At 42.4% G+C, this 14,579-nt stretch overlaps 1 protein-coding gene across 1 annotated transcript in view; it reads right to left on the reverse strand.

The window, feature by feature from the left end:
• Positions 1-14,579, reverse strand: part of phrf1 (PHD and ring finger domains 1) — a 75,889-nt gene that overhangs the window by 13,697 nt on the left and 47,613 nt on the right. Inside the window, exon 23 of the mRNA XM_025055932.1 lies at positions 2,922-3,070. The gene's annotated coding sequence lies outside the window, so the exon portion shown is untranslated. The remainder of the gene's footprint in view (positions 1-2,921; positions 3,071-14,579) is intronic.

Consider the following 14,579-nt stretch of genomic DNA (forward strand, 5'->3'; position numbering starts at 1 on the left):
GGCTTTAGTGGCGTTTTACTGATAACAATGAGGCTCACATTTACTGCTGAATTGGTGCTTCTGTAGGAGACAGAGGATAGGTCCAAACTTTTTCTAGGTCTCCCAAAAAACATGATCTATGTTTTCCTTTAACTCAATTAATCAGGCGGCTTGCCACACTGTTCCCTGTGGTAAAGAGAGCAGGAATAGGCAGAGCATCCTCTCACGGTGAGGACCCAAGGAAGGAGTCAAATATTTATAGAGCAACACACCAGGAGTCATTTTTCCCTCATGACATTCACTTACTCCTGTTTCAGGTTAGAGCATTATGGCATTCTCCTGGAAGTAGATAAATATCACAGCTACCAATCAGATCGGGGTTTACATCAGCATCCCCAGAAGTCAACAAACAAACTAGCATGTACCGTATACGAGAGCAGGACGTGGGTCGGAGGAGGCGAATTAAAAGTCGTGGTGACCTTTTGAAAGGAGACGGAATGCTGCCATTTCCACCCAAATACAGTAGGGTGGATTAAAGGAAAGGCAGTCGCCAGGGCAACATGTGATGGCATGTTTTGGTGAAGGCCAAGACAAAGCCGCACGTGACAGGCTCGTCGTCCCCCTACAGCTGTGACCTGTCTCCCACCCTGGAGATAAAAAAAAGAGGAACAGTAAGCTGGACTGGAGCAGAGTGAGATGGAGGAACAAGGTCCTGATGAATGGATGAAGCAGAAAAGAAGGAAACGAGTAGACAAGTCTCTGATCCACTGTGGTAGCAACAACGAAAACAAAGACGACATTTAAGAAAAGAATAGTAAGTTATTTTCAGCCGGGCATATGTGTGGAGCAACACTTTTCCCCACCAGCTCGGTCTGTACGGCCCTCTACTACTTCTACTCCTCCCAACAATGAAGACAACAAAAAGGTCGTAAAATAGCAGCGTTGTAAAAACAACAAAGAAATCAAAAAGAGTGGCTTCACACAAAAAAGTGCTATAACAGTGAGGAGGTCAAAGGGACAGGGCATCGAACTCTTGACCTCCCTGCCACCCTGTTAAATCAATACACTCATACATTCTATCTCTGCCTGCTGCTCCTCTTGAACCTGTATGACTGAGACACCTCCTGGCAGGCGTCTTTTAAGTTTTTCCATCAATAATCCACCTCCTTTTTCTCCCTTCCTTATTTATTTTCTCCAGTGAGGACCGTCTCCAGCCCAACTACTCTAGGTTTGTCTGCCTTCAACAAAAGGCATCTCTCTCTCTCTCTCTCTCTCTCTGGTCCTTCTACAATGAGACAGAAGGACGAGGAGATAGAAGAGCATCAGCTCATCCCCATAATCCAGGATAGACAGAGAAGCTCTTCAGTGAAGAGGTGGGAAATCCACTGATATGGGGCTTAAGACGCAAACTCCACAAAAGATCCGTGGTCATCTCTGGAGCCGTCACAGCGGGCAGGGACATCAATCTCTGTCCGCGCATTATTGGGCAGACGCTTAAGCTGCAACCAAACAACATATTGGTGCACGCTATGCAAATGCTCACTTCAAAAACAGGACGTGGATGATCATGGCAGAGCACATGGGCGCATGGAGCTACTGGTGATATGGATCAAACAATTATCAATACCATAACATTTAAACTCAATCGCAAGTCAGTAAAGTTAGTAAGTGAAAAATAAAAGTTTTATAAAAAGGATACATAAGATAATATTTTTAAATACAACTGTGGTAAATGTGTCCTGTCTGCAGCAACAGTCGGGTTTCTACGAGTGCTGCTGCGACCTTTTCTGACATGATTAAAACATGCCATTAAAAAAGGAAACGCATCGGTTGTATTTATCTTTTTAATTAGCCGTCTCAGGTTTTTCAGAGAAACTGCTTCAGTCCCAACCATAAATTTTCCCGTCATTGTGTTGATACAGGTTCATGCAAGCGCTCTCTCTCTCTCTGTCTCTCTCTGTCTCCCCCTACGCACACTTTCACGAATGATAAAAAACCTTATCATTGTGCAGTTTTTCTGAACCTGTGAGCACTTGCATATGTGCATCAGAATGAGCATGCATATCACTATGTGCGTGCGGTGTCATTGTGTTTCGGTGTGTGTCTGCATTCAACATTTCCCTGCAGCTAATGAGTGGCGGCCCACCTCTCCAGCAGGCCTGGCAGTCCTTGGCTGTGGGGCTGGAGCTGGCTGTTTTTCTCATGGTAATCACACACTTTGTCCTCGGGTGGATTATCCTGCACCGTCTTTGTCTGGGCCCCGGAGGAGAGCCCCACAAGGTCGACCCCGCTTCACAGAGAGCCACAAAGGCCCAAATGCAGAAGCAGCGCCCCACTCCAGGTCTGTGCTCCTTAACACGCAGCGTATATGCAGACACACACACAGAACCGCGTGCTTTCACACAATTGCTTAGGCGCGCGTGCACACACACACATTTGTTATTCTCCATTTCAACAACAAGAGCTCCGGCTGAAACACACACACACACACACACACACACTCGATACGATGGTGCTGCACATCTTTTCAACTTCTTAGGTATTATGAAAACAAAAATGTCACCTCGATGATTACACTGAACCCTCTTTACGCCACACTAATTTCTGCAGCTATTAGCCATGCCTTTTATTTTCACTCTTTGCTCTGATGAGTATTAATAGAATGTACTGCTAGAGGGCCAGAAACCCTGCGTGGAATTAGGGAGGATCAGGTCTGTGAGAATATCTGGCGGGCAAAAGCAAGAAAATGTAATCTGAAGAACAGAATTGAGGTAGACAGGCTGCCACAGGTCCTCACACTCCTTAACTCCCTGCAGAACACTGATGAGGGGATCAGCGGTACAACAAACCAACTTGTTGATCTTGTGCAGCGTAAATTGACAAATACATCCTGAGAACGCGGATGACATGGTTTACACTCAGAAAATAAGGGTTGAACCAACCTGCAGAAGATCACGTCCACATTCTGTGATTTGTTTTAGAAGTAGTCAGCATTCACACTGCCTACAGGGGCCGACATAGAAGAGTGGTTCCCAATCTTTCTCTGCTGGGCCCTCCTTTGGTTCGTAAGAAAAGTTTTGCGCTCACCGACCTAAAAAAAAACCCCAAAAAAACAAGACACACATTATTTAGTTTATTTTACAGTTACATTTTAAATATAACAGTTTTACACACCTTAACAGTGTAATTATGTCCAGTGTAAAAGGTTCTCTGTCAACATTCAACATTACTCCTAATCATAATTTCTTGTTTTTCAAATATTGTTTGTGAAAACACAAACCTCGAGGGTTGTTTTGCAAAAATTACACATTTAACCTTCACATCTTTCCAATGACTGGTTCATGCTGCAGAGCTTCTCTAATCTGGGATGCAGATTTGTTTTGAACACTCAATGACCAGCTTTGATCTGTCTTTTGTTTTGTTTGTTTCTATCTCACACAGGTAGGATGTGACAAAAGGAAGGCGTAAGACCGGGGCTCTCTGACCGAGCAGTGGGAAATCTCTCTCCACTCCAAACCAAAGAACACTGTAACTGCAGCCTCATCGTTGAATCAGAGGTGTTGCACAGATCCAGTCATATTCTTTAGAATCCTGGCACCAGGAAATATTTCTGGAAATGTTTCTGCAGGGCAGAGATGTGTGCTTGGTGCATGGTATCAGTGTGGGGCACGTTACTTTAAAAAGTAATTAGTCATAGTTACGTACTAATTACTTACGCCTAAAAAGTAAGTAGTTAGGTACTGAATTACTATATTACAAAAGTAACTAGTTACAACGAACAGTAAGTTACACAACCCAGAACTGCACAGACAGGTACACAGAATTTTATAGTATTTATCGCAACTCAAGAGAACACAACTGGTAGAAATATTGTAGAAATACTGTACTTGACGGATTTTCTTTATAACAAAATACAGTTAAACAATATGAAGTACTTTAACTCTCTCTATTTACCTTAAAATGTGTGCCTTTTAAATTATTTAAAAAAATTTTGAAAAAATAAATATATCTCAAAAAAGATTAAAAAACCAGTCATTTGCCAAGAGTGACATGCTAAATTAGGATTTTTCTTAACAACTCCAAAAAAAGAATTCTAAAAAAATTATTAATATGCTTTAATTTGAAGAAATTATATCAAAAGATTTCATCTTTTCCATCTGGACTTGGTTCAACTTCCACTATTGTTTATTTTTTAAACTGATTATGATTATGTCAAAAAGTTCTGTACTAGAGTAGTAGTACTAGTCGACAGGACCACAGCCATGATGGTCTGATTACTTTCTACAGTGTGTTTTAAATAAACAGCAAATTCAAAAAGCACAAGAATCTATTGATTTTAGTTGTGAATTATTTGTGATTGTCTATATCATCAGGCTTTTGTTGTTGAAAGATTTGATGGAATATCAGGGATGAGGAATGTTGAAGGGCTTTATGAAGGAACGTTATGTGTCTCGCTGGACCATTAGCCAGAGAGAGTGGAGCTCTGTGGGCCAGTGTGAAAAGGCAAAGAGAGGGTTTGTAATCCTCTATGGCCAGTGGGACACAGCCAAATGTCTGTCTGAGGACACAGTGGGACAAGTGAGAGAGAGCGAGACACACACAGAGACACTCACACACAACTCTCGCAATCCCACTGCTTCCAGTCTAGTAATCCTCATTGTGTATTCCAACAGAGTTTTGCTTTAGACACCATGTTGACAGACAGAGTTAGAGAGTAAAAGAGGAACAGAGGCAGTGAGAAAGGGAAAGGGAGAGGGAAAAGGGTGACAAAAAAAAAACTTCACCCAACACTCACTCACTTGTCATTGGTTCATGGCACAAGGTCTTTTCTTTCCTTTTTGCTAATTGGCCACCCAAGCTTTGACTCTGGCGTGAGTTCTTCCCCAAAACGCGTGCATATCCCTCTGGCCCATAGAACCCACCCTGGACATTTGTCACTCACCTTCCATTTAAATGACAGAAGAGCCTGAGAGTGAAGATAGCGCAAACATGACGCAACAGGGGTTGAAAAAAGTGTATTCGGCTGTAACAGCAAATATATGGGGGGGGGGGCAGAGCTGCAGAATAATTAAGGTGGTATGATTAAAGGGTCCGCAAGACTGACAAAAAATATTTCGTCCAATATCAAGAATCTTGTGAGGGTTTAAAGGCTCTTCCTGCCATTGTTGAGTCCCACGAGTCATGATGGACAACTGGTGATTTAATTATTATATTATCTAATTAGGTGTGGTGGAATTTAGTCTGTGATAATTCTTTTAAGGGAACAGGAGAAAAGAGAAGAAAGGACTTAAAGAGGGTGAGAGGAGAAAAAAGTAATTGAATTTGTCTGGCAGTTCCATATGGTTCCATGGTTTTCTCTGTCCACCGTGGCTGACCACAAGCAGACTGAGTCCTTTATACTGTTGCAAAATGATGACAAACTTCCCTATCCTCCCTTCAACCAACATCTAACCTCTTTTGAAAAAAACCCACCCTGAATCAGGTTAGGGGAATAATAAAAGGGGCAAACAATGAAGGGGCATTTGGGGTGTTGGAGAAAAAAGGAGGGGCTGTCAAGTGACCCACAGAAAACACTATCAAACAAGACTGGAACTCTAAGGGCTTGACAATGAGGCAGCCTGCTCTTTTCTGTGCTACACCACTGGTGGGGAGAGATAAGGGAATTCCACAATACAGCTAAAACGGAAGAAAAGGGAAGCGCTGCTTTTGAGAGATTCCGACCCCAAATCCAAACAGTGCCCCCACACAGATTGTAGCGTGTGTGTTTTAAAGGGTAGCTGAAAGAAAGCAGCATTTTGTTGAACAAGTTAGCCTTGTTGGTGCTGATCTGCACCGCCATTGTGAAAGGTAGTTTTATGCAGTTCTACGCAAATGAATGGCAGATTAGGAAACGCCTGGACTGCACAAGGCCTTCAAAGTTGTGGCGTAACTCAATGGCACTAACTGCTGCAGCTGTCTGAATACGCTAAGCTCTAAAGCGTCGGACAATAAACCACAGACTTATCTCTAGGTCCCATATTCCTTATCAAACCATTCGCTGCACACATTTGACTCCGGTGCTCCCAGCCCATCATCGACTGTGTTTGAACATCGGTGCTGCAGCGATGTAAACTGACAAATCTGAGGGTTTAATAGTGGGCATGGCAGCAGTGGGGTCATGAGAAAGCAACACTGAAGCTGTGAAGAAGGCAATGTGTCAGAAGGTTTAAATTTACACTTGTGCATCATCAAAACACTCTACAGTCACCCTGGGGCCACATTAGGAGCTGGGCCGCTCTGCGTCAAACAAGGTGAAACACTTCACTGAGCCCACACTGCGCCAACTAACTGTCATATACAAAAACACACCTACAGAGGGCAGAGCCAGGTTACGTTTGGTCTGAGGTAATAAACCTGAGTGTCACCTCCATGAAGTGAAACAGGTCAAGTGTATGTTCTGTTTTGTTTTTTGCCTGACGAACTAGCAGAATGGAAGGACAGATGGATAAATAACATTTTAATTTCACAGCTAAGGCCCCGCACAGATAATCAATTCTTTTTTTTAATATAGTTTATTTGAAATAAAAATTGGTCTTTTCAGACTGTGTAACTGTTTAATCCTTTTTGTAGATATAGATGTATATATATCTACAAAAAGGACCTAGTTACTTTTTTCCTTACTCAGTCTCATCTCGGCTCCGAGCACCTACAGGAATATGATACATTTTTCCTTCACATATTTGGCCATTGACACTCAAACATAGACTGAGATTTTTAGATTTAAAATAAAGGAGAGCGGGACTTTCAACATTAATTCAGATTTTATTATTTGGCCACGTATGTTCTGGGCAGAACACGGAGGAAATTTTGAACATGTATCTGTTAGGCTAGGCTAATAAGTTATAAGGGCTGCCCAATAAGTAGCTCAGGATCAATCTACCGGTAGGTTGATCGCAAAGGGAGTGCTGGTGGATCATGAGCAATTAAAATAAAAAAACTACAGTAATTCTATAGTGTGTAATAGTGACCATATATGATAAGAATTGAATCAGACTGTACCAAACTACATCCATTTAATCATTACCCCAACACATTATGTATAAACAGTCTGTATAATATATTCTGTTTATTAGAGTAAACTAATTATTTAATGTTTTCAATGTAAGTAGATCACTTCAGTCTGGTCAATTGAACAGTAGCTCCACAGCCCTGCTGTAGGCCTGAGATGTAAATTGGAGACGTAGAATGTAAACATCCTGCTAATCATGGTTTGATTGAACTCATTACTCCCACGTATATGGCTGTGAATAAGAACAAAAAGGACTACAGGGAGCTACATGAGCGACCCACTTGATTGGGAGTGGAGTGGCCTAGTGCCACTCAGAGCAAGGAAACAAAGGGGACGGACCATCTTTGTGAGCAAGTAGTGGCACATTTTCACCACTCCACTTCTGTCTATGATATCCTATATAAATACTATATGTACTCCACTCCTAACAGCCAACTATTTCTGTTTTTCTCCAGCCATAAAGTCATAACGTATTCTGTCCTGCCACTCTACAGATACAAACACTGATAAGGAAAACTGCTGTGAGGTCGGAATTCCATAATTTATTATGCAGCATGATTCACGTCACCACCACTGCCGTTAAAACCCATGTGATCTGAAGGAGGACAGAAAACGACGGTTAAAACACTGCTGCTTTAATAAATCCAGGCCTGGTGCTTATCTCCACATTTGGGTGAAGGAGCTTTGCTTTCGAGCAGAGCTGCTCAAATATGCGCTATTTGCACAGCGTACAACTTCCCAGTCACTGCGGATTAGACAAACAATACACCTCCCCCCAACCTGCCCCCTGCCAAAAAAAAAAAAAGCCTCCACCCAAATTAGTCTTTCTTTGGCCACTTATAAAGACCAGAGTATAAATGCGAGCTTCTGTTGGAGCAGGGAAGATAACACAGACAGTCGCAGTGAAGGGGAAGCGCAGCCTTTGCTAATATCTGATGGGTGATAAAAAGATTTGTCAGTGCCCTGGTTGGTTAAGCAGCATAACTATCTGGGATGTGTTTGACATCTGTCCCAATGTTCACTAATAAGAGTACTATGTACGCAGAACATTTGCAAACAAATCTTTTCTACACTGTCAAAAATATTCAGATGAGAAATCACTAAAACAAAAAGGCAAATCGTACGTTTGCAAAAAGAGCGTTCCCCTTCTGAATCCCAGACATGTGCAGCCTGCACGTAAAGTCGCGTGCATGCGCAGGTGATTTGTGGCGCACAGCACCTTTGGGTTGAGGTGTGGTGAGAAACGTTGGCTTGATTTATGGAGTTTAAACTTTATCAGCCATATGAGGCTGCAGGGACGCCTGCAGCGAATTTCTCAAAGTCGATTGAAATGTAATGTGTCCTCAGTAGAAGAAGAACATGACCACCGTGCAATCCATTATCTTGCCTGAACCAAGACAAATAAGAATATGATAAATGCTTGTAAGATGTGTCAGCCAAAGAGGAGAGAAAGCTAAATAAATATTTGAACAAAAAACCTCTGACTGATGAATGGCATGTTCTCATGACACAATCTGATGCTGCTGATGCTGCTGTAAAAATGATGAGAGAAAAAGACCTGTGGTTGAGTATAAACAGCTAAAATATGTGTGACCGACGGAAAAAAGGCATGAAGCGATGGCTGCTGCCAAGATGGATGGTGAATGTGATGTGGATCAGCTCCATAGGTCTAATGTTAGGAGCATACAAGTAAAAGTACACACATGCGTGTGCATGTCTAAGAAAGAGAGAGAGAGAGAGGGTGCAAGGTAACACAGCGACACCAAGAATCTTTAATTAAATTCCAGCACAGACTCTGGATGCTTGTGGTCCAAATGGCCCTCTGGCTGAAAGGAAGGATTAGCAGAGAGCAGCGACAGGCCTGCAGCTACAGCGCGTTCATTACTGCATGAGGCAAAGTTAAGTCAAGGAAATGAGACGGCGAGAAGGAGACAGAGAGTAGAGAGACACTTCAAGAGAGCCGTGTGAATTTTACTACTGTTAGAATGGAATGTGGACACTGATCAGAGCCAATGGGAGCACAGACAAAACAGTTACATTTTATGGTCCATATCATTTTGCCATCAACTGTTTGGTTAGTAAGAAAGGACCAGACCTGTATGCTGCAGGCGACGGTTACAAAATAAAACTGAAAAAGTGTGGAAGTGATTCGCATATGGTATGGAGATAATACTTGTAAAGTAAAGAGAGATGAGGCCACCCGATGTATGATCTCCATAACTTATTACAGTAACATCGCTCTTACAGACTGTCAAACCGTGTGAGTCACTCGTTTTTTGAATTTTGTAAATTCAAATGTGATGAATGATGATGTAAGGTTATTCCTTGCAGCCCTATGGGAAGCACATGGTCCAGTGGTTCTCTATGACAGACAAGTTAGAAGCAGAGGACAAATTCCTACTTGGCATTTATGAGCTCCTAAAAATACAGTCTTTTAAACATTATGGACAAAAACTAACTCCCAATAGTACATCTTCTGAACTTTCCTAGACTGCTGCCACATCAGCTACAAGTTACTGAAACGTCCAATACATTTAACTGGTGGATGACTATAAATCAAAATGAGTAATGGCCTTCTAATCATCCATCGACCCATTATGTCCCAATTCTTCATTTGCAGGGTCTCGGTGGTGGTGGGTTGACAAATGAGGGCAGGGTACACCGTAATTTTCCCACTGTGGGACATATAAGGGACTGATATTAATATTGTTGAATTGATATAATAAATAATGATTAATCATGATTAATCCACACATATATATATATATATATATAAGTGTCTTGAAGTTGCCTGTGGGTTTTGGTTCCAAACTGGAGTGCAGTGTTGGTGCATTAATGAGTAACACGCAACTCTCATCTCAAACAATAACCCTCACCCAGATCACCATCACCACCCTTCTCCTCCACCCTGTCCCCTGACATTTCAAGGCTGTGTTGGGAGCCAGAGGAGGAACTTCTTCATTTGGAGTGTGAGACAATGCGGCAGGCCTGTTGGCTTTGTGCTCCTGACATCCCGCCGAGGCACAATATGGTCCCGTCAGGGATCAGTGGGAATACACAATGCATATTACCCACGGGGCCGTGTGGAGGGCCTCAGGGGCAGGGTTGTGACGGGCCAATTTCCAGACTATGATGCGTCTAGGCCACACTGAAAGAGCGATGTGGACGTAGGAGAGGGGATGAGAAGGAAGATAAAAAGGTCGTAGAATAAAGATAAAAGATGAGGTGAGAATGGAGTGGCACTGTAAAAACACAATATATCTGATGTGACAAATGATGGCGTAGAAGCAGGAACAGGAAGCAAACAAGATAGGGTTTGGGATAACACTTAACCGAAAAAGAAAAAAAAAAACGATACCATTGCCAGAAATGGGGTGTGTAGAAAAAGAGAAGACACCTTGCCTGGGGTGCAGCTCTCTGGGGAGAGAGTGGAAGGAGGAGAAGGGGTGGGGTTTGTCTTGGAGCTGAACTTGGAGGATCACAGCCAGCATAATGGCAGCCTTGAATAAACAGGCCGAGAAAGCAGTGCATTTTCACCTACGCTGCTGTTGCTTTGACCCCACGGCTCTATGGGGGGGCAGGGGGGGCTGCAGTGGGTGGACAAGGAGCACACTGGGGGTGGACATCGGGGGCCAGAGGAGCAGAGGTGATGAGCAAAGGCCACATGGGGTCATCTAGAAGGACAGAGAGAAAGATACAGAGGGTGGACGTGGGTCAACGATCCAGCTGAACTTAACCATCAGTCTCCCACGACAATCTCCCCTCTGTCACTTCTGTCCACTTTCAATGAAGACGCTAAACCGGTTAGCAGGACAAGCAAACCCAGATGTCTAAATTTTACCTTAAAGGAGCAGCAAGGGTGGGAAAGTGTCCAAATGTACTCTACCATGACCCCTTAAACTGGACCTGTAACTACCAGACGATACCTGTAACTTTCTCCGTCCTTCAGTTTAACAACACAAGATGGCAGGGTTGGTGTGATCGGAGCAGCTACAGTAGCTTCTGACCAAACGTTTGCTCTCACCTCAGTTAGGGGTCAGTCCAAGTGTGATTAAATGGGTCGGTGCTCTCCTATTTTCAGCCCTGGCTGACAGGGAGATGCATTAGTAATCTGGGAGTGCTTCCCTGGAAAGAAGGGGAAAAGATAAAACTGCTGTGCCACGAGTTTGCATGTGCCCCAGGAAGTTTCTCCGCCAAAAAAAAAAAAGAAGAGAAAAACCAACTCCCAGTGGTATATCCTTGCTGTGATAGAGGTGCTCCAATCTTTACACAGTCTACTCCGGCAGAAATTAAATTCATTTCTCTGTGCTTTACTCGCCTTTAGAAAGTATCGTGCACATATTTGGGGCTCTGTGCGGATTTTTTAAAATTTTTTTTTTTAAACCAGCACAACAAAAGACATCCTCAGAGCACCAATTTGGCAGCTGGAGGACTCAAACCTGAAGACTTCGAGACCCAGGTCCGCTTCCTTAACCACTAAGCCACCACTGCCCCCAGAGTAGAAGGAAGTGATTGTTTTTAAAATAAAATAACATGCGGACTAATGTTAGTAGACAAAATACAACTGCCATGTGACAAATGATCCTGGTACTGGTCCCCAATAATTTTTTTCCACAAACATACAATTGTAATAATAACAATTAAAACCATCGACAGAAATCGACGACGGAAATGTCACTTTCGAGAAAGCTTAATTGAGACAGAAGTCAATCTCCACCACTTGGCAATCCAAGAATTGAACCAGATAAATCAAACACAAGCTGTGGATTAATCACAATTCATCATCAGGGTCAATAATAATCATCATAAGAATTTTCAACATTCTTAAAAATGAAAAAAGAAACCTTTTCTTCAGTGGAGCCCATGTCCTCCACAACATTAACCAGTCTACAATCCTTCACAACTCCTTTGACGTGTGTCAGTCAACTTGACAGCCAGAGACTGACTGACCGCCCTGCACTCAGTAAGGCTGCTGTGATACAAGCCAAGGGTCTGACCTGCAGTCGAAGCCCCTCTCACACACACTTGGCATTGAGTTGGTGTTTCAAACTCCCGCAGTGTGTGTCAATTACAACATGTGTATCCACTGTGTGTGTGAGAGCAACAGTAAGAGGATGGATGCTGGAATTATCACCAGTCAGTGCATTACAGCGTGACTGCCCACACCTGCTGTAAGTTGCCTGTAGTTGCCCATAGTGCCTCCTGTGGCAGCCTGTGTGGATTGCAAGGACTCACGTTGTAAATAGATAGATGGATGGATGGATGATATGTTGATATGTTTATCAGAGACGTTTCCACACTGTGGAGCTTGTCAGAGGGGAAAATGACAACATGTGGTTCACCCCCCACCAAACGCACACACCAATACACACCATCTGGCCCGGTCTTCTTCACAGTAGGGGTTCACACACACACACACACACACACACACACACACACACACACACACATATATATATTTACTAAAATTTAGACATCTGCGTACTTCACCCACCTCTCAGTCAGAATCGTTTCAGAGCTAAGAGGAGACAGACTGTTCTCCAACAAGAGCTGAATGGCCATAAGAATGTTGACCTTCTGGGGTCAGAAATCATTGTGTCCCCCTCCTTCCACTGTGTGGCCTCTGGTGTATAATTGACATTTAATGAAGGCCTACGTTAGCATGAGGCCATAATGACACTGGCTAAAAGAAAAGAATAGTAGGGGGTTGGGGAGGGGGGGTGAAATGGGGAAGAGGTAAAGAAATTGTACAAAAATATTGTGCCCAAATATCAGGCTTGAAAAGAAAATAGCAGTATTTACCTTTTTTTTTCTTTTTTATATAAAGTACAAACAACAAGTAGGATCAAACACTAGCAGCCAGGAGAATATTATTATTGTCATTGTTGGAATATTTTGCAAATACACTATAAACTATCTTAGGTGTCAAGACATCATGGTTAGATCTCCAACTAACAACAGTTATGTGTCAACAGCAGCAGCAACCACCATCAACAATGGTTGATGGTGGTTGGTGACCTGACCTGAGGGATGTCATGAGAAACTGAAGGAAGCTGTGTATGAGTGTGTAACTGTCTTTGTCTCTCTATAATTCATATCTCCAAGACTACATCCAAAGTTAAGAAATAACTTGCTAAAATCAGTTTTGTTACCATTTTAAAAAGTAGCAGCAGCAGCATGGACTTTTACAATGTATGTCATGTAGTGGAATTCCTCTTACTGCTACATCATTTGCATATTTATTTGTAATACATATTCTGCTCTAAAGGAGTGGCTGTTTAATCCAACTGACATTGGCTTGGTATCAAAGTCTAGACAGGGGGAAACCCAGTGTTGAACAATCTAGTATGAAAAAGGTGGTTGCCCAATTTGACGAGTGACTGAATAGAAAGTCCACAAATAACACAAATTGTACACAAAAAAAAAAAAAAAGTTTTCTACTCCAATATTTTTGCTTTAAAAAACCAGAAGCATGTTTTCTGTGTCAAGGCCTTGACCTGTTCCTGACCTGTTCATGGCCGTGTGTCACTGCTGGTTGAGATAAAGAACAATGTAGGCTTTAAATCCTGCTGTTGCGACAGTTTAGCTCGATATTTGGCCGTGACGTTTTGGTGAGGTCTACTGTTCATTTTCGTTGAGGTCATGGAGGATTGTCCCACACCAGCTCCCCGCCAACGTTAGACCTCAGTTGGTTTGAAAGTTACACGCAAAAGAGAACACATTTCAAAGACTAAATGTTTCCAAAAGTCATACTTTTTTCAGTGCAACCTTGCAGAATGCAAGGCAGGCAAAAACTATTAGAGTATCCCCTTCTCTGGGGTTTAAGAACACTCTAAAATAGAGAGGAGCAGCAGATCTATTCCTCGGGGAGCGACTCAGAAAGGGTTCTTCCAAAATAAACTTAACTCAACAGAGCACGCTCTCCAAACTCTTTGATTGCTTTCGCAGAACTGTGTGATCTTGAATTTGCTTAAAGTTCACATCTGTGGCATAATCGCGCCTCTATGAATTCTCACATTTGTTTCATTTCAACAAACATTGTCGTGACCTCAAAGTCGATATTTTTCCAATACTGGCCTGACGCTGGTTTGACTGAATTTAGCATTGTTTGTTGAGAGATACTTCAGCAGTTGGTCTACAAATACCAATAAATATACTCTTTATCTGTGATTTTTTTTTTCTTTCCAGTCAGAGCCCATGCCAATGAGCACCATGTCTGTTGTCTTTATTTAACCACATTGCCCTTAATATCAGTCAAGAACTCCCCCTCCCTACTACCCCGTTAACAGACGTACAAATACTGCATAAAAATGCATAGTAACATGCTGACAAGGTCACTTTATACTGACTTTATATTAGAGGAAAATGTAGTTACTGGTTTAAAAATTCATTTCAAGTTTTATTATGTTTACATTATAAGTCATATATATATAAATATATAAACATACGTCCTAACATACATGTGTGTCTGTAAACACACATGTACAGATTTGTGTGTATATTACAAACACACTTGAACACCAGTCTGATCACCCAGATTGAACAAAGGCAT

This window comes from Cynoglossus semilaevis, chromosome 6, assembly GCF_000523025.1.
Source record: "Cynoglossus semilaevis isolate Cse_v1.0 chromosome 6, Cse_v1.0, whole genome shotgun sequence".
Lineage (NCBI taxonomy): Eukaryota > Metazoa > Chordata > Actinopteri > Pleuronectiformes > Cynoglossidae > Cynoglossus > Cynoglossus semilaevis.